At 39.0% G+C, this 24,270-nt stretch overlaps 1 long non-coding RNA gene across 1 annotated transcript in view; it reads right to left on the reverse strand.

The window, feature by feature from the left end:
* The window catches only part of LOC139963031 (uncharacterized), a 142,256-nt gene that overhangs the window by 40,833 nt on the left and 77,153 nt on the right, over positions 1 to 24,270 (reverse strand). The window contains exons 5-7 of the long non-coding RNA XR_011791480.1: positions 19,877 to 19,947; positions 19,550 to 19,640; positions 19,210 to 19,305 (exon numbers count right to left, since the gene is read on the reverse strand). This is a non-coding gene — a long non-coding RNA (uncharacterized lncRNA). The remainder of the gene's footprint in view (positions 1 to 19,209; positions 19,306 to 19,549; positions 19,641 to 19,876; positions 19,948 to 24,270) is intronic.

The raw sequence follows: 24,270 nt of genomic DNA on the forward strand, positions 1-24,270 counted from the left end.
TGGTGTTTGGCCAGAAAATGCGACATATTCTTCTTAGACTCTTTGAGTGGAAGACTGACAGCTTATTGAGGTCGATTTTCGTCATTCTCCAGCATTCAGAGCCGTACAGAAGAGTGGAAAGGACACAGCTCTGGTACAATTTTAGCTTGGTCTTGGTGATGTACTGCTGTGATCTCCATATATAATTGAGCATTCTGAATGCATTTCTGGCTTTATTAAGACGGTTCTTAATGTCTTTGCCTGCGACTCCATCGTGCCTGACAGTGCTGCCCAGGTAAGTAAACTCCTCAGTAATAGGTAGGTCTTCCCCGTTTGCTTGTATTGGTAAAGGGTCCGAGATGTTCAGGGTCATCACCTCTGTTTTCTTTTGGCTGATCTTCAAGCCAATTTGCTGAGCAAAATCACTGAGTCTGGATGTTTTTTCTTGCATATGCTGGTGGGTGTGTGAAAGTAGAGTGCGATCATCTGCAAAGTCGAGGTCCTCAAGTGTAGAAAAGAGGGTCCATGCATCTTATGCCTCTTTTTTGGCCTTCAGTTGCCTGTCTCATCACCCAGTCTATGGCGATATTGAAGAGCAGTGCTGACATGACACATCCTTGCCTAACTCCAGTCTTCACTTGGGACTTACGGTTACTGTTTCCAACTCTGCATGTGAAATTGGTGTAAAAGCTCTTAACTACAAGAACTAGCTGCTCTGGTATCCCATAGTTGCGTAGTATTCTCCAAAGGCTGTGTCGGTGGATGCTATCGAAAGCTTTTTCAAAGTCAACAAAATTAATATAAAGCTTCCTCTGCCATTCTGTGCATTGCTCTATGATGTTACGTAGTGCAAATATCTGGTCAGTGCACCCTCTTCCTTTCCGAAAACCTGCCTGTTCCCTTCTGAGACTTTGGTCAACAGCATCTGTGATACGGGTAATAATTATCTTTGCCAATATTTTGCTTGGTATTGACAATAGTGTGATGCCACGCCAGTTATTGCAGTTTTTAGGGATCCCTTCTTTGGTAATTTTACAATAACTCCCTCTGACCAATCGTCAGGAACTGCCTTCCTTTCCCATATAGCTGTGAAGAGTGGCAGAAGGATTTTTCCTGCTATTTCTGGGTCCGCTTTAAAAAGTTCTGCATTGAGATTGTCAGAGCCAGGGGCTTTACCATTTTTTAGGGATTTAATTGCAGCTATAACTTCTTCTTTAGTTGGTGGTGTGCTGCTGACATCCAAATCATCCTCTGCCTCTTGTATGACAGCCTCTATTGTCGGTGGTGGTCTATTCAACACCTCGCAAAAATGCTCGGCCCATCTAGCTTCCTGTTCTGCTTCTGTTGTAAGAAGCCTCCCCTGCTTGTCTTCAATAGGTGAGTTTGTGGTTCCCCTATACTTGCCGCTGATTATTTTAGTAATTTTGTATACCTTTCCTTGTTCCCCTTTATTGGCTGCTTCCTCTGCCTGATTTGCAAGGTCTTCAACAAAGGCACGTTTGTCTGCTCTTGTCTTCGTCTTTACGGCCTTGTTTGCCTCTCGGTACTGTAGCTTATACCTTTCTTTCAGTCTGTCTGATTTTGCTTCCATGGCTTTTTTCTTTGCACCCCTCCGTTTATCTATGGCTTGCCAAGTATCATCAGTTACCCATTCTTTCCTTTCTTTCTTTTTGACTCCTAGACACGATTCACTAGTTTTCAAGTAGGCTGTCTTAACCTGTTCCCAGTTGATGTTGACGTCATCTGTGGCTGCATCCATATTTGGTTGGTTGTCAGTTTCTAGTTCCGCTAATATCTGGAATCTATTCTTAAGCTGCAGTACGAAAGAGCTCTTCACTCTAGGATCTCGCAGCTTATCACAAGCGCGTAGCCAGAAATTTGCCAAGGGAGGGGCGAAACTGTAGATTCGGCATTGCAAACTATCTAAGCGTAGCGCCACCATGGTTGGCGCGAAGCGTACAATAAAATTTTGGCTGTAAATGCCTCCCAGATCGCCGGAAATGGCACTTCCCATGCCTTGTTAGTTGCATCTTAGCATTTTCTCTTTTTGAAAATACTAGCAATATCATAAAAACCTTAAAAAAAATTTGTAAAAAATATGCTCAAGGGGGGGGCGGCCGCCCCCTTTGCCCCCCCATGGCTACGCGACTGGCTTAATAACATTGAGTTGTTGTTGTCCTGTCTTCCTAGTACCAGTTTTCCTGAGCTTTACTTTGACTACTGCAATTACAAGATGGTGGTCGCTATTGACATCTGCTCCACGCATCACTCTGACATCAAAAAGTGAATGTCTCCATGTGCCATTAATCATCAGGTGGTCAATTTGGTTCTTATCTCGTCCGTTGGGAGAGTTCCATGTGAGCTTGTGGATGTCATTATGTGGGAAGAGAGTCCTGCCTATAACAAAGTCATAGGTAGAGCAAAAATCAAGAAGTTTTTCTCCATTCTCATTCATGACTCCACATCCCTGTCTTCCCATTGCCCTGCTGTAGCCTGTGTCGTCGTTCCCAACTTTTGCATTCATGTCTCCCATCACTATCTTCATGTCATGCCCTGGTGTGTTGTTCAACTCGGCTTGTAGTTGGTCATAAAACTTGTCTTTAGCTTCCTCGTCACTGTCATTAGTTGGAGCGTAGCACTGGATGATAGTTGTGTTAATCTGTTTCCCTTTAAGCCTTATCTTCATGAGCCTGCTATTAATAGGTTTGTCTCCATGCGGCACTTCTCTACACCTTTCTTCAGAATGATGGCTACTCCTTCTGAATGGTGGTTGTCATCTCTTCCAGAGTATAACACCGTCTCGCCAGTGCTGGTTTTAATACTTCCAGATCCCGTCCATCTGCTTTCACTAACTCCCAAAATGTGTAAATTGTAGCACCTCATCTCTGCTGTAACTTGAGCAAGTTTTCCTGCCTCATACATAGTACGTACATTCCAAAATCGTATCTTAGTTTTACATTTGGCGTTCAGCACTTCCACCTTCCTGTCAGTGGCTTCCTCTCGGCTTTCACCACTGCCATTCATAAAAGTATCAAGTGATACACCTGGAAGCCCATCACGCCGGGTAGTTTTAGTTTCTTTTGTTGCTGTTTCCGTAACAATGGTACATTTTTACAGGTCAGGGCTGTCAACCCAGAGCCCAACCCCCAACCTGGAGGACCAGGGATCAGGATTTGTCTGGTCTCTACCCGTCAACCTGTACGGCAAGGGTGGCCCTACCAGGAGATGAATCTCCAGCCGGCATAGCTCTAAGGGTCATGGAGACACACAAGCTTCCCAACCACGGCAAGGTTGTGATCCAACGGGAAGGGGTCTTTGCGGAGCGTACAAGAATTTTTTGGGCAAATATACCTGCCAGATTGCAGGAAATAACACTTCCCAGACCCAATGATGCTCCCAAACCTGGTTTAGATCTCATGGATTAGAAATTTAGTTTGGAGAAATACATGGGCGTCTGCAGAAAAAAAACATCAGGGGACAAAAAATCCAAGTAGACTTTTGTATACGATGGGTCTGGGGTCCTCTCCCAAAAAACAATCATAGACTGCTGCAAATGTGATTTCCGTCCTATATTTAACAACTGTGGATAAATATCATAAAATGAGAACTGGACGTGAAGCTAGCTCAAATTGGCAACACACAGTGTGAGTTGTTAATAATTGTTTTGTTCGCACTCAGTTCGTTTTGCTGACCACAAGTGCCAGTCTCTTGTATAGATTATGTTTCACATGATTGAATGTGTTAATACTTCAGCGGAGAAGTCACGCCTAACAGTGTCAATAGTAATAATTCTCGTCTCTTATAGCATGTCATTTGCACAATGCTCGATCAAAGTTCAATACAGGGGAATTTTAAATGCAACGTTTGGTCAAGACAACTTGGTGGGGACGCGGTATATCATGTCCCCGCCACTGAAAAGGTTGGTGGGACGCGTCCCACTGTCCCGCCAGGATCTTTGCCCATGTATTGGTGTACAAATATTAAAACCTCTTATAACAGCTAAGTATATTTAACCCCTTACAACCTTCCTGAAAGGAGAACTATTCAGGTCTGTAAGGTGACCAATGTGGCTGCGTAGTAAAATTACGTTCAGGGGAATTTTTCGGGCTAAAAAAAGGTATATCTGCCGCCATTGGGAATTGAAGATTTTGACCACACTACAGTCGCATCATGCACATAGTACCTTGTGAAAAACATATGAATATCTTACCATCGTTGGAGATTTTATTCAAGGTTTTCAAAACTTTCACCTTATGGGTCATTTTTTTGTGATTCCCCCATCCAGCCATATATATATGTATATATATGTATATATATATGTAATTGAAATTGTAGTGAGTTGGAAAATATCGATATATATATGTATGTGGTTTATTCACTAGACAGACAGTGAATTCTGTTTAATATTCACAGCTGTGTTGCACAATTCAAAGGTCAAGAAGTGCCAATAGTGATCTTGGGAGTTCCAGCCTATCCACTCCTCCCTTGGTTAATGAAGGGGTTTTCTGATACAGGCCGACTTACAGAAGGCCAAAAGGAACGTCACTAACCTAGAATGTTTACCAACCCAAGTGATAGCCTGTTGTATTCTTCACAACCTATGGTAATCAAGGAGGGATCATGTGAATGATAACTGGCTGGAGGAAGCGGAGGAATATAGGCAACAACAATGACATGAAGATCCCAATGATGACCAAGATAATGCCAGTGCAATTCCTTCCAGGGGTGCACTTGTGCAGTATTTTGCTGGAGGATATTAATAAGCCCTACATTTTTTCTATGATATATTTCAGAAAATATCTGTAATTAGAAAACTCTAGACTCAAGTTAGATACAGATTTTCCCTAGACAATGCTAGGTATTTGCTTGTTACATATGCCTTTTATGCACTTATTTCTCCCCACGGGCTGCTGCCTTTCCTATTACACACGAGAGTGTTAGCTCAGTGGTTAACCCTAGTGCCTTCCAAACATAAGGTCCCGGTTCGAGTCACTCCAAGATTATGTATGTCGTCGAGTTACAGAGTTGCTGACAATTCATCATCAATCATGGACGTTAAATATGAATCTACGAGACTAACTCCGGTCAGCTTGCGGCTTTGATAAGCCAATGAGGCTTCTTGGCGAGTTCCTGCTTGCAGGAGGATCTAAAGTACATACATACATATATTATGTGCTGTGCGGAATTTCCAGAGGGAGGGAGCGATTTAAGAGAACAGCGGTGTGTTCACAACTTGGAAAGTGCGCAAATCTGCTCCCCAAAAACTCACCGGAGTCCAATTTTCCCAGGCCAGAATACATTTCAATCAAGTTCATTACAACTTTGCATTGTTTGTAAGGTGACAGGTGCATTTGAATTTATATCTGATAAGGATGGGTATTTGAAAGTAGCAGTCAAAAGTGCTAAACAATGGAATGATAGTTTTGCCAGAATGATTAAGAACTCTTCCAGAAAAGTGTGATTGTCAAGTTTCCAATAAGTTTCACTAGTGAAACAACACACTTCTTGTTTGAGCTTACATTAAGAACAGTGTGTATCCTCTTCCACTCAAAGGTGTCATTGTTTCCAAGTTTTACAAGTTAAAACAACACATTTCTTGTTGACTGTTATTGCTTAATGTGTGCCACTAGAGTTAGGGAAGTGTTCAAATTTAAAGGGTGTGAAGACTCGCGCAAAAAGGAACGCCTTATGCCGGTATTTTGACCTAGTTTCGAATGAGGTGTAACAGAAGATGTTGGTGTAGACACCAACATCGATCCCAGAAAATACACACACAGCTTGCTACCGTCGGTAATAAGACCCTAGTGTACAGTCAGCTGTGGTCAATACCCACAGCACAGTATACAAACGATACAGCGATGGATATCTCAGGTCCAGCTAAAGATAACAAGGTATCACGTTTCATTACTGTCTGCATTTTGTAGCGACACAAACAAAACGTCACTTGCAAGCCACAGAAAGTTAACTTTTTCAGATGGCCGCCAGCGGTTTGGGGCGAGTCTTCAATGCCTTTAAAGGAGGATAGGTAGATGTGATTGAAACAGTTTGCGTGCCAAGGAAAGGGACCTAGACTGAAAATGAGTGAGAAAATTTAGGGGAAAGGGTGAAAGGGATTCTATATACAGCCTTGGGATGGAGAAATTACCTAGTCTTATCGGTTGATTATACTTGTTGCTTGACATAATGTACAGCTCCATTTTTGCAGATTTTGCATGCTGTGCTGCGTATAAAGTAAGAACGTAGTTGTTATTAGAAAGTTGTCTTTGATCATAGTATCATTATAAAGACCTTGATATGTTAGTACCAGATGTGTTATACTTCAATAAGACGGATTAACCAACACACGTATACTTTAAAGTATCTTTTTCTTCATTTTGTATCTTGAATATCATTGACCACATGTTGTGATCAACAAACTTCCTATATAGGCTCTTTTCAAGATTTTCATTTTGTACTTAATCTGTGTTACCGTACAGGGGCACCCACACTCCTCCATCCTCTTGCAAATTGTTTTATAAATTTCGGAATTTTGGCAAGTTCCGTCCATTTTATACATAATGGATCCGTCTCCCCAAATATTGAGTAGGGTCAGATCCAAAACCTGTCAACCTCAGGGCTAAAATTTAGATGATCATAGTTATCAATTTTGATAGTTTTGTTCAAAAGAAGAACAATTTAAGCTTGCTTGGCAAAAAAATTAAATTTATATGTTTCTTTGTTAACGAGTACTGCTTAATTATATCGACAATGCACTTAAGCCAGCGTTATGGACGGAAACAGCAATTTGTGCCACTGAACTGCAAGGAATGATGGAATTCACAGGAATCTGCACCTGAATAATTGTTTATGGTACTGATCTCTTCAAAATAGTTTTTGGAAAAATTAAGTAGGGCATCCCTAATTAAGATGCTAATCGAGAAGAAAATCATTAATTCCGTCCATAACGCTACCTGATGTCATTAATCTCCTGGCAATTTTAAAGTTCACTTCAGTGATCAAATTTGCATGTAATCTTCTGAAGGTTATCAATGCCATTAAGGATGAAGTGAAAAATTACCAGATTCTTGCATATAGATAAACTGGGGTTCAATGAAACATCTGTGTTATGGATGGAATTAGGAAAACGTTATGGACGGAATGTGAATGTTATGGATGGAAATTACTATCTTGGAAAAACTATGCAGAATTTTTTTTAATAAGTTAAATCAAAGACATCAAATGTGAATGAATGTTATTTAGGATGGAAAACCTTTTTTACATGTACATTACAGTATTTTTCTAGGCTTTCAGGTGATGTTTTCCCTAAATTAAAAAAAAAAAAAAAAGAAGAAATTATTGTAAAAATCCAAAACTTTGAGGATTTTTCATTTCAAAATAAGGCAAAACACCCTCCTGAATTTTTTTGTACAAGCAGGGTGGTACTATATCTCTTCCAGAAAAAATTATCAGATTTTTTCAACATGACGCGTTTTGAGTTATTGGCCGTCAAAGACGACCTCTTTTGTACATCGGAGCAGCTTAACAACTTCATAAATTATTATTGAGAAGAGCTAGAACCCTGAAATTTGTTTAGGTGTAAGAACTTTATACTTATAATTAAAGTACAAAACCCGGACAGCTCTAACATGGTTACTTTGGTAAAAAATTGGCAACAAAACTTCTACCTCATGCTGAATCGCAGCATGAAATAGCAACTTTAGAGTTGCACAACTTGCAAACATATCATAGGAAAGCATTGTAATCATTATTTTGTAATGTTTGTACCAGACATAATAACCTCTGAAAGAATCAAGTACCCTGAAGCAATGGTTTAGGAGCAATTCATCACTAAAAATAGCACATTTTTTTGTGAAAAGTACAAAAATCGAATATTTTGACACAGTTTTTAAGTTGACCTAACTCCACAAGACAATATTTTTGTAGCCTATTTTTTTATTTTCCTATTCTATGGGATAGACTCTATAGGCATCTGTAATAGAAAGGTAGTAGAATGGTTAATTGCTGAGAAATGAGACCTCAAAAGTCAAGAAAATGCCAAAATGCCATGGTGGCGACAAATTGCGGAATTTCAAAGTGTGATAAATGGGCCAATTGTAAAGCAATGCAACTGAAATTTTCAGAATATGCTTATTTCATGATGGTCCAATCATACAAAAAATTGGGAATTTTTGGAGAGGGTGCAGCAACAGCCATCCGTGATTTGACACGGAATGACCCTTATCCAAGTTGTCATCCTCATGCAACATGGTTTTTGTGTATGAAGGAGACTGGTGGTTGGAAAAGGTGGACCAAATATCAGTTGACAATAATGATGTCTATGTCTCCTTCCTACACCCTAAGGGCCCTACCAATACTTTCTTCTGGCCATCACCTGAAGACAAATTTATCTTGGATCCCACTAGGAATGATCATGGGGAAACTAGAACAGCCTGTCCTCCCAATTTCAAGTAGCAAAGTGGGAATTGCAACAAAGGTGGTTGAATATATTAGGGACAAGTTTCAAAGAGATTGTGAGCCGTGATGGTGACGGAAAATTTTGACAAATATGAATCGATGTATTTTGTTAAGATTGATAAGTCTATTTCAAATTTTCATGACTGTTCAACCATACAGGCCTCGATTGTCCACAGTTTTTGTGGTAATGTTAAAGTGTTGAAAGTTTACTGATGTTCTCGTTCATGACCTTAATAAAATGTTTAAAAGAGGGCTATTGCTATCCATGTACAGGTCCAAGGTTTAATTTCTTTATGAACAATAGGGTTCATCTTGTTCACTGTTACAGCTGAAAGTGTTTTGAATTAAAAAAATAAAAAATATTTGCATGTGTTGTTTTCTTTCATACAAGTTTTGCAGACTGGTGAAACTTTGATTTCATTGGCATTGTTTGAAGGAGGTGAAGCCACAAAAGTGAAAAAAACAAATGGGAAAAGTACTGACAGCCTCTGCTTATAGTGCTGAAAGCCACCTGATGAGTACCTTCCGCAAGAGTGAAACTTTTCATGTGCTATAGCAATTCATTTTAGGCTAATTCAATACTTTCCGTCCATAACATTCCGTCCATAACAATTCCTATTCCAGGACTAGCTCTTTCCCTTCTTGTAATAAATTCAATTTTATTTGATATTATTACACATATTGGCCATAAGTATTAACTTATAACACACACTTCACAATTCAAGAGTTGATCCTAAATCAGGACAAAACCTTCCGTCCATAACGTTGTACATTCCGTCCATAACACAGAATTTTGATTTGGGGTAGTGGGTTAATGGAGGTACATTGAAGATTATGAGTGGGAGTATGATAAAGCTTAGGTACCAGGCCTGTGATGTAAAGTACCTTATACTTTGAAATCCTGAACACTTCACAGAGTTTTGACCCACTATGAAGGTTGGTGGGAATTGATCATTTTTCTGATTCCGTCCATAACGAACACCTAATTTGCATATACAGACTAATATTGCACCACCCAATTAATTTTTTTCCGTTATATGGTAGAGGTATCCCAACTTAGATCAATCATGCATACCTCACCATATACTAACTCTCACACTATTTTTGATGGGACTTTATCTCTGTGAATTCCGTCCATAACATTGGCAGAGGTTTTGGATCTGACCCAATACGCGAATTTCCATATCTGACCAAAGCGTTCAGTTGCCATTTTTTGTTAAGTTAACGTCAGGAATGCTGTAACAAGTGTGTACATGGATATACCAGGAAGCTGCTACTCTCCCTGGATATACGCAGGTTGTTGATATGTACACTATAGATCAGATAAGAGATAAGACCGGAAATAGCGTCAATCGCTCATCACCACAGCCCCTCAAGGCATAGTTTATATAGAAACAGCAGGGGTTGCTGCCAGCAAGCAAATCTCAATCCACCTTCCTTCGAAGGGCTAGTAAGTCCAGACCCAGCCCTAGCCCTAGCCCTGTTCCCTTGGGAAAATTAGAGGGTTGGCCTTGCTTTTTCGGAGATGTCAGGGCTGGGTCAGGGCTTGTCCGGGTTTGTGGGAACGCACCTTATGACTTGTTTATGAATTCTACCTAAGGGCGTCATCCACTTAAACATCATGTGATGTAACAGTTAGTTTTTTCAGTAGTGAGGGATACTCTTGTAGAGAACTGCAACTTTTGTTAATCGGAGGGTGCCCTCATTTTCAGAAGATTAATTACGCTCAATAATAACTTCATCAATGTCATGACTCATGCTGGGTCAAGAGACATTGGTTTCGATAAAACAATGGATAGTTCTATTCTAACGAACGATAAGCGAAATCTTTCTCACAGTGAAAGAGAATATACCTTACTTACGACTGCGATACTTGGATTACGATATTCAACGACTTGACAACGATTACATATTTTACGACGAATTTATGCTTGAACGGAAATCCTTTTATTGTTTTTCCCTATTTTTATTCCATATCAAATCAGATATGTGTTGCCCCCGCTTCCGGGCGAATAATATTGTTTTTATGGATTAGGATTTTGATATTGGGATTTGTGTTTGGATTTTTCATTGGGTAGGGTTTGTACGAGATGGCGACCTAGCGCAAAAAGGACTATAGTGTTTGAGGTGAGTGACGTACTTTTATATTTCATTACATAATTTACCGCCAAATAACCCGAGCGTCCAAACTTTCTTATTGGTGGAGTCTTTGATCCTATTGTTCTGGTATCTAGTGATCAATTTAACAATTGAGACTTGAAGGTATTCTCTCAGCTAGAAATTTTTTAGAGGGCGGGCCAATTTCATAGGTTTCCTTGGTTCACCGTTACTCCACTTTCTGACTTGGTCACGTGATACGATATACTGCCAATGTACAGTGTATATCCTGTATGTAAATGTATGTACTGTATAGCACAGTTTCATGCAGTGTTAGCATAACACAGGTAACATGTATATTGCGGTCGCCGCACTGTTTAGGTGGAAGGTACAGGTTGCTTTATTGTGGGTCGCAATGCCAAAAGCAGTGAGCGAAAAAGGGACAGAGAAATGCAGGCATGAAAAGTGATACTTGCGCCGGTGCTATGTGGACTGGGTCTCCAAAAACGATCGTACTGGAACAGAGATCGGGGATCGACAAAATGACCAATGCTAACTTCGGAGCATTTACTGGCAGATCATACGAGAAGGTAGGCAGCAAATTATGCTAACGACTAACGTTATATATTAACTATTTATGCTACAGTAAACTGTTGACCGGCCGAATTATGTCTACTGTAGGCTTCCTTGTTATATGGTTAAATAGATGGATGCTAGGCTGACAAACTAAGGCAACTAATACACTGAGAGACTTAGGCTAGTAGTTTAGTCAGTATTGCGAAGTTTCGAACACTGCAAAGTTCGGCCACCCCTAAGAAATACACAATTTCACCATGACAACCTACAGCAAGAGCCAATTGCATGAAAAAACTGAGAAGCTACAGTTATTTTCTCTCCAAAATGACCCAACCATATCAAGTATATTTTCAGGTGATTTATACCATGAGATATAGTTTTGGGGTGTTTTAAGGCTTAGGTGTCCGAACTTCGCAGTGTCCATACTACTGCAGTGCAGGCTGCTGTACTTACTGTAGCCCAGCCTAGGCTGAACATTTTTTGAAGTGTTATTTATGCTTTTCTACTTATATTCGCCTAGTAAGCATTATCAGTATGGAAGTCTGCGGTATCATATGCATTTGGTTTATGATTCGGTAGCTTTGCAAATATGAATAGGCCTTAGCCTGCATCAGTGTAATATGGACATGGATTTGGTAGGGAGATCTCCCCACAAGAAAATAACAAAACTTCTCATGAGGGGAGCAACAGCAAAAGTAGAACTACTGTAGCCTAGCTCCAGGCCCAGATTTAAACAATGATGTACCATGTAGGGCCTACCTCAATTTGGTGGTTATTCCTGTCAAGAGCATTTATTGATCAAGCGTCTGGGCATATTTATTTTGTAACTGTAAGTCTAGTGTGCAGCATAGGCGTAGGAGGTGGGGGGGGGGGCTGCAGCCTCCCCCAACCCAAATTTTTGGTGAAAATTCGGGCAATATGCTGAGAATTTCTCGGGCACCTACTGAAATAAGAAAAATTTGCAGTGTTTTTCAATTTTTTGGATGAAAATTCGGGCAATATGCTGAGAATTTTTCGGGCACCTACTGAAAGAAGAATAATTTGCAATGTGTTTTTCAATTTTTTGGGGGGAAAATTTGGGAAATATGCTGAGAATTTTTCGGGCACCTACTGAAAGAAGAAAAATCTGCAGTGTGTTTTCCAATTTTTTGGGTGAAAATTCGGGCAATATGCTGAGAATTTTTCGGGCACCTACTGAAAGAAGAATAATTTGCAATGTGTTTTTCAATGGTTAAACTGATATTATTATTATCATTATTATTGTAACGACTTCCCCAATAATTATAACCAATATGGAAGGGTAATAACATGGAAAATATAACCAACATTTTTTGCGCGCTCCGCGCGCATTCATTTGTACACATAAATTTAAACTCTTTCTATCCAAAAATAGAGTATTGACTAATACCCCCAACTTGGTAGTAACTTAAAAAAACAAAAACAGTAGCGGCTACCTCATTTCCTGGTTACTGTAGTGTAAAGTGATATTAGTTTCCAAATGGAAGTCAAAAATCAACAGCCTTCTCAGAAAGCTCTACAGCTCTACAGGCCTCTTTGTTGAATTAGTGAAGGATATTGTTCACATATTGATGCATTCATAAAATGATAGTTTGTTATCATCGTTGTTTAATCAGAAAATCAAGGAAAATATAAACAAATCAATGTCCCCAATAATTGTGTATGCCACCATTTTATTTTCGACAAAATTTATCACATTTAATTTAAAGGATACACTATGATATTTTGTTACATGGTACAGTATTCTGCAATTAGTCTTAGAATCTACTCAATCTATTAAAGATGTTATAATAAAATACTAATCTACTATAAAATGTGCTAGGTCTATTATATTCTTCTCTATTGTTCCAATAATTTATATGGTTACCATGGTGATAGTGTGTACTATTTAAGTAACATATTGCACAATGGAGTAGAAACATTGTCTAGTGGTTTACTCAAATCACAATGTTGGTTGAACTAACACATTATTGATCGTTCTAATGTACTTATCTGTTTAACTCAAAATAGGCGTGAATTATTGTTTCTCCTTAGTATGTTTTAATCTATTTTGATTATAAAAGGACTATTAGGATTGCAGATGCCAGTAATGCACAGGTCTAGCAATTGTATGACGCACCCTTGGACCCCTGAAATAGGTTAATTTGACTTAATTTTGCACATTGATGCACCCCTGCATAATAGTGAAATTGACACATCACTGTATGTCTTTGACATACACCAACATTACACTTTGACCGATCGTTTGCTGACCATGATGGACCCTGCATGGCACATTGACGCACACTGACGCACATATTGTAGTTGTAATGACGCACCAAATGTGCGCTTTGACGGACCCCTTAGTCACACAATTCAACGGACATGACGAACCATTCTGGGGGGTCGTTGAGTTCGTCTTACAATAATTGATAATTTCATCATGATATAGAAATTAAATACATTTGCCAAAATATAGCAACATCAAAGGCTTCATAGCTCTACACATAATCTGATCATGCAGTTCTAAAAATTATACAAAAGGAAAGTGATACTACTGATTTGTGAGAGAACTAGAATGGTCTCCCATAAACTACCATATCATGTTTCTATGTTGTCTTTAAAAACTTTATTGTTTAGGGCACACCTGTAGAATATTCCGTAATTTTTTAGTCTTGGAAATAAGCAAAGTCTAACTATATCTTCATCCCTGAACATGATGAAATTTGGTGACATATTAGTGCAAGAACAAGCCTACTGGGACATTGCCATTGTAACATCAAACGTTATGACATTTAGGGTATGTAAGGTATTAGTATATAAGTTATAATACTGCAGGTGTATACTACTAATATACAAAAAAAATAATAGAAATTGTTGCACATCACTAGTTTAGGTTTGCATTAGATTAGTAAATGAACCATTCTTGAATCCTTGCAGAGTTGACACTATACATACTGTAAATCATAAAGCAGATGTGATGAATTTATGCTGCCAAGAGCAAAGTTCTGTAACTAGTAGTGAAATTTCTGTTCTGTGTTGCAAAAATTGATGTGAATTGTTTAGTAAAGGGCATAATGTGGTATCCAGTAATTTATGTTAGAATTTATATAATTCACTATGTCAGGGATGTGCTCACACTGGGCGGCACCGGGCCGCTGCGCCCAGCAGTTCTGAATGCCGCCCAGCACAAACAGTATTTTAACCTTTTCCGCCCGGCACTTTTCTGATGATAATTTAACAAATTTTACCATAACCAAAATCTGGGAGAATACATGGCACAGAATAGGGAAAATTTGTCCAGTTGGGAGGGGGTACCCCACCCATGAGATCCCTCTCCCGGGGTGTGGATCACACTACCACACGTACAATCTGCCAGGCACTCAAATATTCCTGAGCACATCCCTACTATGTGTACAGTATGCATTCTGATATATTATTAACTTTGCACATCCTGGTAACTCCAGAGATTGGTATCCAAACTGATCCACCAGAAAAGACAACACCAGTTCCTCAACAAAAGGCTATGCCAAACAGAGGCTGATGCAGCAATGCACTCCAGCAGCTGTACCCCAGTGGAGACTGGTAATTTTTTGATGTACATACTGTAACCATTCCATGCTGTTACTAAGTCTACAATTCAACTAGGTCTGCAGTCTACTACTGTAGGACTGTATATGACTAACCAGATTTAGAACATCGGACACATTTATTCATTTGTTGTATTATGTAATATTAATGACATAGACATATAGTGCTAAATATGGTGCTAATACAGCCACTGGAGGTCTGTAAATGCGAGGGACCCAAAAATGTTCAAACTCTACAGGTTAATGATAACAGTAGTATTTTTCCTTATCTCTGAAAAATAAAGATATGTACCAATCTTGTAGAATGTGCTACCTACCAAATGATGCCACATCATTATGAAACATTAAAACAAACATAAGAAAAGAATAAATATGTAATTTGTGAACACAAACTGCTTCAGACGTCTGAAGCAGTTTGTGTTCACAAATTACATATTTATTCTTTTCTTATGTTTGTTTTAATGTTTCATAATGATGTGGCATCATTTGTACATACTTACACTGCCTAAAGATAGTTACTCTTGACTGCCTATACTGCAGTTGTCATCTGATGAGGTTGTTATGTGCATAGTTTCATATCAGCAAAGAAATTTTTGGCAAATTTTGAGTGTGAGCTATATTTCTAGTTTAACATTTGAGGGGCATCATTTAGGGGTCTACTTTCTCCCAGATTTGAACAATGATTTTTAGTTATTACAATTAGTGCAAGTTACAATCTCAGTGAATAAACAAACATAACATATGTGCTGGCTCCAACCCAGTTACCTTGGCTATGAGCCTGAATGTCTCTTTTGCAATTCAAATCAAGTCAATCATATCTTGGAATATCATTTTAATTCAATCTTCAAAGTATATCTTTGTAACAATTTTGTCCTACCACAAAGCCATAAATATGTCTTTTTGCCATTTTCATTTTTACATTACAGATGTACAGTACATCCTTTAGAGGAGCAGTACAGCACAGTATAGTGTTATGACATGATGGATGTTTTGCAGGCAGATATAAGGGTTGGAACTGGAAGTGTTTGTGTTTCGATTGTTTCATAAATTAATGTGTGATTCTCTATTTCTATTATGTAAGATGATTGTCATTCTCTCTTGTTCTCCAGTGAGAGCTGCGGATTTGCATAGTGATTGTTGTTAAAATGGATAAGGACAATTTTGAAAGAGCTGATGTCAAGGCAGTTGCAAAAGCTTGTTTAAACACTATACATCAAGGACACAAGAGTGGACAATTGAAGTAACAAGTATCCAGAATGTAGATATCACAAGCCTTCAAGACAATCGAACAAACTGTACCATAACAGACAACAACAAACATGGTGTCTCAGTGAAATAATGTCACTAATGGTATCATAATAATTTATCTTTTTCATGGTGTCAAACATTGATTGTTGCATTCAGTGCGTTATGTATCTTACTCCTTTCTGTAGTATGTAGCATTGATTTGCATGTTCATTCATAGTGTAATATAAACTACATAATTGATGTCATCAAAGTTACAACTGTGTCATATTAATAAACTAAGTGATAGAATATTGGTTTCACTGCATACTTTATTGTACACCATTTGGCTTTCCATGATCACAATATCTGATCTGTTTACATACTGTAGTTTGTTCAGTCATACCAGTAGTTTTAATGTGACATTGATCTTGGGTTATTTATTGTTGGCACAGAATAACTTTTCTTTATTTTGTATTGTGTGAGATCAATTTAACATAACATATATTGTGAATGTCATGGAGTGTTGCAGCTAGTCGTGATAAAACAGTTCATTCAGTGCTATCATGATAACCCCAGTGGCAGATGGATGGAAATAGTGGCAGATAGAGATGTTTGAAATGCAAGGAACATTATAGGGTCTTTTGAAGTTTTGGCAAAGTTTCTTTTGGATGTAAAGGCTGCTATACTTATCATGGAAAGGTCCACAACGGAGGCACAGTGTCTCCTGCCCTTATTTGGGTATCTGTTCCTGATTTCCGTATTTGGAACACTGCCCTACTATTGTTTGTATTGCTTATTCTAAAGTTAGGTTATTCAGTATTGTAACATGTTTTTATTTTTTTAACACATTGATTGCACCTGTACAGTTCTATACATTAATTCAACTACAATAACCATGAGCAGGGAAACCTACCATCATCTCTCTTGCATTTTTCTTATGTTGAAGTGACCATCTTCATTCTTTAACCAAAACATTTCTTCCATATTTGTTAGTGTTTATCCAGAGCAGGTTACAGGATATTTTCAAGGTGGGCTATGTAGTATTGGCGCCCCAATTTAGCATGCTATAATTGCTAGAAGATTTCAAAAGGACGTCCCTTGAGGTCTTTACTTTCCAAATTGTTCTTAGGCATTCTAATTGAAAGCACAAGATACCTGATAGTCCCAGTGAGGTAAATTTCCTCGAAGGTGGTTATAAAAACAGTTTCAAAACTTTGACCGAAGGTAACCATATTTGAAGATCTGGTATATTTGGGGCCAATACAGCATACCTGGTCGAGAGTTGCCGTGGAAGCCACCATATCTTTGTAGTAATGTAGTAAAATGTAGTAAAGGCAGCTGGAGGAGTCCAGTTTACCCCTTTTTGGTTTTTTTCAATCATAAGGTCCCCGGTTCGAGTCACTCCCAGATTAATGTATGTCGTCCAGTTACCGAGTTGTTGACAATTAACAATTCATAATCATGGACGTTAAATATGAATGTAAGAGACTGACTTCGGTCAACTTGCGGCTTTGATAAGCCAATGAGGCTTCTTCACGAGTTCCTGCTTGCAGGAGGATCTAAAATACATATATACATACATACACGCATACATACCCATCCCTCGGATTGGTAATCCCACTGCCTCATTTTGGCAAAATGGTTACACACTCACACACCCCACACACAGAAAGGCCTTAATCTTAACAGGGAGTCCCTGATCTTACCCAAACCTAATCACCCCGTACTACAGAAACAGAACCCATGATATGAAGCCTCAACTAACAGAAAAAAGGAAGAAATGTATACCAATGCACAGCCTGAAGAGTCAAAGTTGTCGGTGTGACTAATTTATCTTCAGCTGAACTAATGTGAGAATTTATCGGATGACCTTCCCATTCATTACCTAGCTCAAATCATTCTATCAATATTGTTGTTTCCTTGCTCATTAAAACAATTGCATACATGCCTTGCCTATCTATTTGGTTACCAATAATTAGACCTATCTAAACTGTGCTGGGGCCATTTATCCCTATTAGTTTGCTTTTTTTCATGTGGATTGCCAGCAATCAAACTAAAAAGTGTGTACCTTTCGTTTATTACTATTTATCTATCAAAAAGTTACTTTTAACGTAATGGATTAGAGCAATTTATCACAAAGTAGCGATGCGAATATTTCAAGTGCAGCGGATCCCTCTGTCTGTAGCTGTCGTACGACATGCCAGCGAAAATCGGGAAAAGGGGTTTTCCCCGTCACATGGAGGATTTGTTTACTCTGACAAATGTATTGTTTCATAGCCAATAGAAAAATTGTGTACACCTAGCACAATCGTGAACCAGCGGAAAGTTGCTCGCACACAACGCACATTACGATTACACAGTAGGCCTATAGGGTATGCAGAACTGAGATACTGATTGGAATTTCGGACACCTGAGAACTTTGCGGTAACCATGCCCAGATCCATTTCCTGTTTATAGCTAAGGATGAGAATGCCACATTAAAGGAATGAATCTGTTGTTGCTATACAGAGGGCGGCATTGCTTTTATTTTTTAATCGGGGAATACGTTGAGACCAGATTAGCTGAGAAAATACATTTAATAATACACAAAATATTAGTTTCAATGTAGATGCAATTGTGATTTATGGGTCTATAGGATTCAGTCTGCTTTACAACATATATTTGCAAAGTTTACTTTCAGTAATAATGTTGTTAATTAAATTATCGCAATGTTTGGACATATCCCCCATTCAAGCTTTAAGCATTCAACTCTTCTAATGTTCTCCTTCTTTATCACCTGTCCTTCATCCAACTCCTTTAACATATTACCATGTTTTGTTTTGTTCTGTAATGTTTTTTTCTCCCACAAGATTTTACTATGTAGCGATGTGCACATCGCTGGCCTTTTGACCTATGCATAAGACAAGGGCCACAATGTTTAAATCAATTAGGACTCCCACAGAAAGAAAGCAAAAATTGTGCAAAAATTTTGCTTGGATTGCAATATTGTGGTGAGGGTCCATCATCCCCCCCCCCCCCCACCCACCTCATTATCCTTTCTCAAGCAGTATTCCATCCATTAGTGTATTCCCCACAACTAATCTCAAGTATCTGGACCTCAGATGAGTTTGAGAAAAGTCCAGTTCCAAGACATCCGCATTCCAAGTCAGAGACTACAGAAAATGAAGGTTGATACTACCAGACTGCTATTAAATAGGTGACTACTTAGGTAATATTTTCATAAGAGAGTGCTTTGTAATTAATGAAATAAATAAAAACAGCAACTTGAATGAATTATACTAATGCTCACCTGGATGATCCTTGATTTCTTCCTTGGTGAACGTAGATGGTAACTGCTCTCAGTTGGTTCTTAAGAGTCATCCGAATCGATAGACTTTGCTGAGTGCTGAAGGGAAGAGCAAGATCGAGGACTTGTAAAATATTTTCAAACCAAACTTTCCAAACTATAAAAACTTTTAATAACAAATATCACTCGTATGTAGCGAGCTAATCTCAGGCATTATGTGAATAGAGTGTTTTACGATTAAGATGATTAAGAAGTTTAACACCTCCCTTCTTCCAAACTATCAATCAAACAATCATGCTATTGATGATAGCCTTTCACCATATTATTGAAATTCGTAACTCACTTTGCTCTGTTTTCCTTTTCTTTTCTTCAGTCTCCTTTTTCTTTCTTTCTTTTTGTCTCCCTACTCTCTTCTTCATGAGAAGAGTGTATTTCTGAAACGGGATAAAGGCAATAGCACTAGTGACAGTGTAGGCAGAGTCAAGGTTGTTAATATCTTCTCTTGACCTTTTCCAGTTATTTAAAGATGTGATCACAATATTTCAAAAAAGAGGGTTGTCATTCCACCTGATCAAAGGATCACTGGACAAGTGGACAGATGTACATAACAGATTAAAATGAAAATCAACAATGCGCAACAGCAATTTCAAGGAATTAAACTAATTCTCACCTCTTTTGTTAAAATGATCCCTGATTCATCATCAAATTGAGGATGATATTCTCCTTTAGAATCTGGCAATCCTAGAAGAAAACAGCAAGAAGATATTTATAAGTCATTTTTCTTACTTACTGACATTCCTAATATTATTTTTTGATCAAAAGTTTACCCTGCTAAAAACATGACTTTTGTTAAAATAAAATATTTAAACCACTTGGTCATTGCTATGACAAGTAGTGCACTGAACCTGAAAAACAGAAAGTATGCAGTTATATAGGGGAGACCAAGGACAATTGAAACAAGTTTCAATGGTACTATATCAGCGACTTTACCCTTTTTCTTGAATTTGAATACACTATGGAGGATATTGTTTCAGCGTTGGTAGTGATCACATGCCCATTGACCCACACCAATTGTTCAAAATGTTGTACCAGGCGCGTATCCAGGGGGGGGCGTTGGGGGCGCGAAAAAGAGGAGAGAAAAAAAGAGAAGAAAAAAGGGAAAAAAGAGGAGGAAAGAGAGGAAGGAAGGGAAAAGAAAAAGAAGAAAAGGAAGAATAAAGAGAAAAGGAGGGAGTAGAAGATAATTATATACACAGGGTAGCCAGTGACGGATCGAGGATTACGCAGGGGTGTGCGCCTCACCCTTCCCCTTACACCGACAACTCCATTTTTTACGTTTCCATTTTTCCTCTCTCACTAATGTATATATATATATTATATATGGTCTACCATAACGCGTGTGTGTATATGAACGCCTTAATCAATTGTACAATTGTGCTATGAAACCAACTGTAGCATTAGACCTATGTCCTTCGATGCAACACTGCCATCCAGAGATAAAATGTTATACACTCCCAAACCTAGTACCGTAACTCTTACAATGAATCTATAACAATAAATTCCGCATGCGATTGGAGAATTGAGCACGTCTCCTGTGAATATCATGTAGTGGATCCAAGGGCGTATTATGGGCGGGGGGGAGGGGGCGGACGTACCGATCACTTCTTGAGATTGTGCCCATCTGCATGAAAACGCGCGCCCACGACCCTACGCCCCACCCCCTAATCTCTTCCCGATGAGTTCCGAAACTTAATTAATGACCTTCGCCCGTAGTACCAAGACCTTGACAAAATCCGGCAACACACCACTTCATCTTGATCGGGTTGTGATTTAGTGAAGTCTAGAGGTCGTGCACTGACCTTCATGGAGTGTGACCACTCCCGACTTTGCAATTTCCCAAGATCACTGCAGGCCCCGAAAAATCCAACAAACTCCCAAGGGCTCTGTATTGTATGGATATCTGTCTAGCAACATCTAGCGATATCTAGGGATGGAAATCCCAAGCTCTTCCCTAAACTGAAGGCAGATAGAGAATTGAAGCCTTGTGTGTAATGAACTTCAAACTGTGCATCTTTCGAAATGAAAATAATGTGGGGCAAAGTAGCGTAACTCCTATGGGCTCGGACCGTGCTGAGCCGGTGGCCCCGACCAAAAGGGAGTCCCCGCTATACTGATGCACAGAAAAAGGGTACCTTTTTGAATAGGGAGGGCCCGTTTTACTGGGAAAGAAAACTCATGCAAGACTGAACAAGACAATATACATATTTTCATGTTATACGGAATACGGACATCGTGATCATGGGCTCATTGGGTATTAATCGAGATAGTTGTGTCATTTATTATTATAATGAAAACAAAGTATATACTTTAAAACCCAATTCCAGCCAATGTTGAAATGAGTACAACATCCGGACTTAAGATTTTTTGAAAAATTCTAAAACAATAACCCAACACCCAACAGACTTGAAACTTCGTTCATTTGAAGAAGGCAGGGCTTTCATATATATAATAATAAAAGGTAAGAATAAAGATGCCTTCGGTGTATGTATGTATGTATGTATGTATATATGTGATCTTCCCGCAAGCAGGAACTCGCGAAAGAAGCCATGGAGGCTTGTAGACTCGCAAGCTGACCGAAGCCAATCTCTCGGCACACATCCATTTAACGTCCATGTCAGGAAGTTGTTATTGAACAACACCCTTGCCAGACGGCACACATTGCTGTCGGCGGGCAATCGAACCGGGGATCTTAAGACTGGGAGACGCCGGCGTTAACCACTAGGCTACACACTCCGCCACTCCCTATACCTCCGCTATACACTCCGCCTCCGTATATGGTAAGTAAAAAAGCACAGGAAATTAGGCTTAGATGGAGACAAATTTTCAGCCGAATTTAGGCCTATGCTTAGGTTTGATTACTGTATTTGTACAAAAGTCTCCATTATACTCCATACAGTAGGGGGCACTTGCCCGCCAACCCCCCCCCCCCCCGCTGGAAAATCAAAAATTAAAAAACAAGTTAAGCATTTCAATGATTTCCCCCAACCAACAGTTCTCTAGTTATGTTCATTGCATACGGACCCATAATGCATAACTGAAATTATTGAAAGTCAAATCCTTAAACATGAGATCTCAAAATAACCGATGTGTAAATGCAACTTGACGGGAAGTGTCTTTTCCGACGATCTAGGAGTATTTTTTGGCAAAAAAGAATCATTGTACGCTCCGCGCCAACCGATGGTGGCGCTCCGCTTAGATAGTATCAAGTAGTGTGTTACACCATATGACCTACTGATCCCCCTTGTAAACATTTTTGAGGACGCCCTTACTTGGACCTCCTGATAGGGGGCCCCTTTGGGCCAGGACCCTCCCCCCCCCAACCGAAAGGCTCATCGTTACGCCACTGGTGGATCATTGCACAATAAACAGATAATAGTGATTTATTTCAGTCTCATTTTCAATTATTTGATTTCTTAAAGCAAACAGCACATATCACATCATATCAGTGAGCATGGAAAAGGCTTTGATGAACAGCCTCCAAACTGTAGATGTGTGTAGTGTTCGTTTTCGGAAATATCCGGTATGTATTCATTTCCTTCAACAAAGTTTTGTAGTAGCCGTTATAAGAGGTTTTAATATTTGTACACCAATAAATTAACTGCGTCTGAATTTTTGAAAATTCCCTGACCACCATTCTTCATCATAGTTCCCTCTACTCGTGCAATTTTGACCGGTTTGTTAGGGGTTGAAGGGAGATTTTCAATATTGGTTTTCCATAGATGAAAATTTGTGCAACATTTTGGGTATGTTTTGAAGTGAATTTATTCACGAAAATTGTGAATTTTCAAATTCTGAACAAATAATGAGCTTAAAACCTTGAAAAGTGGGTCTTACGGGTATTGTGCAGGCCGCGACGTAGAATCACCTACAAAAAGCAATGATCCACAGAAGATGCGATGAGGTTGAACATGATGTGTGACTGGTGACAATCTTCATAAAGGTTATGGATGGAAATAAAAACTATTGGGAAATTCTTGGTTCTCAGGCAAAAGATTTACTTTCTTTGTAAAGCGCTTTGAGCAGTAAATTTTGTTTACTGATTTGGCGCTATATAAGTCTCATTTATTATTATTATTATCTGGTTGGTCATTTCAAGCCCGAGAAGTGCCATTCCCGGTGATCTGGGGGGTATCAAAACCAGAAATTTTCTTGTACGCTGCGCGCCAACCGATGGTGGCGCTCCGCTTAGATAGTAATTCGCGCCCCCCGGGTTGGAAAATCCTGGATACGCCCCTGTGTACAGTGTAGGAAAGTAATCAAAATATAAAAATTTCAACCAATTGAGTAATTCTTTGTTCGTTACATCAAGTGGGAACAATTGTAATATCCATTCAGTTTTCCTTCATGCTGATATGAACTATCACAAGTTAAAATCTACAGGTTGAACCACAGATTTAACTTTCTAAGAAATGGTTCAGTCACAACACATTTAAAGTTTGGGAGAATTTTCACTTAAATTTTAGTATAACCGTCTGTGGTTTGCCCTATGGTAAGCTTGCAAATATTTTTTCATCAATATATGTTTGATCTGTTTCCAGATTTCAAGACAGCGAAACCTCAGCTAAGTTGAAAATTTTACCTAAATCTTTCTTTCATTTACATTCATTCCTTCTCCGGTTTCTCAAATGGTGATCTCACTTTGTCCTGTAGAGATAAGGTGTATTAATGTTAGAGGATCATTCACAGTTCCAAGCAGTGGCGGAGCGTCCATACAGTCAGAGGGGGTGATGCCCCCCCTGACAGACTAAAATGGACTGCTGGCGCCCTCTTCAGCTTTTTACCACTTTTTACTTATTCACGATAATTGACTTTTTTATTGTGCTTTCAAATACCTATTGACATTTGTCACATTTTGTTGGTGTAATTTTCTGACAAAATGGCGATGACACCTATTTATTCTTCTTTTATATGCAAATTAGCTAGGTCCGGAAAGGGTAATTTCCGGCGATCTAGGTAGTATCTTTACTCAAAAAATTCTGTACGCTCCACGCCAACCTGTGGTGG

The sequence above is a fragment of the Apostichopus japonicus genome, chromosome 21 (assembly GCF_037975245.1).
Source record: "Apostichopus japonicus isolate 1M-3 chromosome 21, ASM3797524v1, whole genome shotgun sequence".
NCBI classification, from domain to species: Eukaryota; Metazoa; Echinodermata; class Holothuroidea; order Aspidochirotida; family Stichopodidae; genus Apostichopus; species Apostichopus japonicus.